Here is a 2,910-nt window from a genome sequence, read left to right as displayed (position 1 = left end):
ACCAAATGGACAGTGACCATCAATGGCAAAGCACCATGCTGTGCTACAAGAGTCTGCACAAACACAAAAATATGAAAAGGCATGTCATCCATCTGCCATCAGTTTCAGCATCTTGACCAGAAAGTCATTAATTGACTCCAGTCTTTAGATCGTTGCCAACAATACAGAAACAGGTGGAAAGGACTAAATTAATAGTACACACAGAAACATTCCACTTCTATTGTCTGTCCCTAAAAATAATTAAGAAACTTTTAACAACAATGAACAAACCCTAAAAAACACATTAAATATCAGTGCATTTTCTGTCTCATCACATAAGATAGCCCTCATAGTACAATCCTTGCAGCAAACAGAGCTTTCTGGAAGGGCTGGTTACAAGAGGTGGATAGATACATAGGATTTTTTTTTCCATCTATTTTTAATTTTATTTTTAGTGTGTTGTTCAGAATTCAGCTTTATGGTTCCTTGAACCTACATTGTACTGTATAGGCAGCTGTTAAAGCCCTATATTGCTTTGGACTAGCAAACCTTGGGTGCAATTCTTTTACAATTCAGTATATGAGTACCTATGTAATTCCCAAAAGGTAGCATTAGCTGCACTGACATTCGGCAGTGTCAAAGCAAGGATCTGTATGGAAGTTATCTGCCAACAGCAAGGTAAGTTCTCTGGCAGCATGAGGCCAAACAGAAAAGGAGATCCCTTTGAAGTTTGTGACAATGTGAACTTGCAATAGGTGATAAAAATATATTAAAAAAAATTGTCCTGTGTTAGGAAAACACACCATAAGCAGTAAACTCAAAATACAGGGAAAACCAAGCACTACTTATTTAAAAGACTCCATTACATTTTGAATCGCTTTGTGCTGTGGTTTACTTATGGTGTAAACACACATATACACATTCCCATCCCTCACTTGCATTCCCAATAATAGCAAAAATAAACATGAAAAATAATATTAAAAAACTCTGTATTCAGTAATATTCACACCAAAGTATATGTATAGATATATCCATTAAAATTATGAACATTTCTAAATATATTTTATGTATCATACATATATTTATATGTATAATTACATATCCACAGAAGTAGTCTTGCTGTGCTAGAGCCAGCAGTAAAAGCAAAACCAGGTTTCACAATAGGACACCCATATATGCATACATACTGGCTGTTTGGTTTGTGAATTTATTTACAACTTAACTATATCATAATAAATGCTTACTGTTCTATTGTACAAACGTAATAGTAAAGGTTTAGGTTTGTTTTTTAAATACAAAGACTGCAAATGAATACATGAAAAAAATTACACACCATGTACAGTATTTATAATTTATAAATGCAAAGTTAAGACCTCTTTAAATTATTGCACTTGCATATTTTTTTACAAAGATAAGTTTATATGTATCATATATATATATATATATGTGTGTAAATATATATATATATAAAACAAAATTTTCAGCTCACTAAATGCAGTAAAGTTGAATGTTGTTACCTTGAAGTTCTTTCTTCTTCACATAACAGCCCAACCTGAATTTTGAATATTTATGAAACTACTCTACAAATCAGTTTGATCTACCCTAGAAAGCAGTCCATTGTTTTAGGTTTTTTGACAGAGTATACACCCGTATTACAATCGAGCACAGTTTTTGGTCAGAAAGCAAAACAAAAATTATGATGTGCCTTTGCTAGATTGGGATATATAACTTAAAGTTTGAACATGAACTTCCTTGTAGTAGCGTGCAGAAAGCCTTTTCGACGTTTAGAATGAATAAATTAATTGTTACACTTCACAGAACTGGTCCTATATCACAGTGTTTGAGGCAAATGCATTATTTCAAGAGGGTCATAATTGAGTCAAGCATCTAACAATCTCTATTTTTTAACATGAATAGTGCTTTTTGCTATCCCTACAATTTTAACATTAAATGCTCTAAATGCAGTCACAGCAAACTGATCACATTGTTCTAAGTTTAAACACATGAAAGGAATCTGTGCCACATAAAAAGATGAATTCCACTTTGCATATCCCCTCCAATTTAATATACTTCATCATACACTCCAGCCAGAAAAACCCAATTGCATTTCTCTAATGGCCACTTATAAAAAAAAAAATACTGCTACGAGTATATAGGAGTATATTCTCCTATATACCATTATAGGAGTACGTTGCACAACCGTACAAAATTCATAGATTAATTTTAACAGTGGAGTTTCTGTTAGTGCTGTAATAAAATATGCAATATTTCAGACAAGTATCATGCTATGTCAACTATTTTTCTCATTTAGCGCATACCTTTCAGGCACCATTTCATAATACATTAGAAATGCTCAGTTACAGCTTCAAACAGTGCTTTTACCTTTACTAGGCATAGAGGGGAAGAACAATTGCAATTCTGGGAATATAAAGTCTAACACTTCTGGGAGAGAAAAGATCTGTTAGGCTTTTTATACGTTCTTATTGATTTTGGGCAAGATCAGTTTTAGTAGGGTAAAAATGCAAAGAGGAATGTCTATTTGCATTTTAACTTAATGAGTTGGATGTTTCAATTTGTAAGTTCAAGTTCAGAACTTCGAACAATTAAATCTCAATATGTGTTTGAGTCATGAAATTCAAATGCAGCTCCAAAGTTTTAATTTTTGATGTTTTTAACTTTGGAAGTGCAGGTATAAGTCTTTTTCTAAAAAAATATTTACACATACGGATCTATACTCTGTAAATGCTAATACAGACTATATTTGGTTGGCTATTTTTGCTGGTCTCAGTGCTAAGAAAGAGTAACATTTTGTCACGACCTTTCTCCTTTTACACACCAGGAAATCAAACCAAACCACAGGCACTGGAGCCAGAATTTTTAATTCTAATAAACATTATACTATAGCAAACATATATTTTATGTGGTTCGGAT

General features: G+C 32.7%; 1 protein-coding gene across 1 annotated transcript in view; it reads right to left on the bottom strand.

Moving 5' to 3' along the window:
• Window positions 1-426: 426 nt before the first annotated feature.
• Window positions 427-2,910, bottom strand: part of PDE10A (phosphodiesterase 10A) — a 174,384-nt gene continuing 171,900 nt past the window's right edge. The window contains exon 22 of the mRNA XM_017813754.1: window positions 427-2,910. This exon is cut by the window's right edge and continues 2,657 nt beyond it. The gene's annotated coding sequence lies outside the window, so the exon portion shown is untranslated.

Source organism: Lepidothrix coronata, unplaced genomic scaffold (assembly GCF_001604755.1).
Source record: "Lepidothrix coronata isolate B3197 unplaced genomic scaffold, Lepidothrix_coronata-1.0 Scaffold42, whole genome shotgun sequence".
NCBI classification, from domain to species: domain Eukaryota; kingdom Metazoa; phylum Chordata; class Aves; order Passeriformes; family Pipridae; genus Lepidothrix; species Lepidothrix coronata.
The sequence above is the reverse complement of the archived record's forward strand: the minus strand, read 5'-3'. Positions and strand labels throughout refer to the sequence as shown.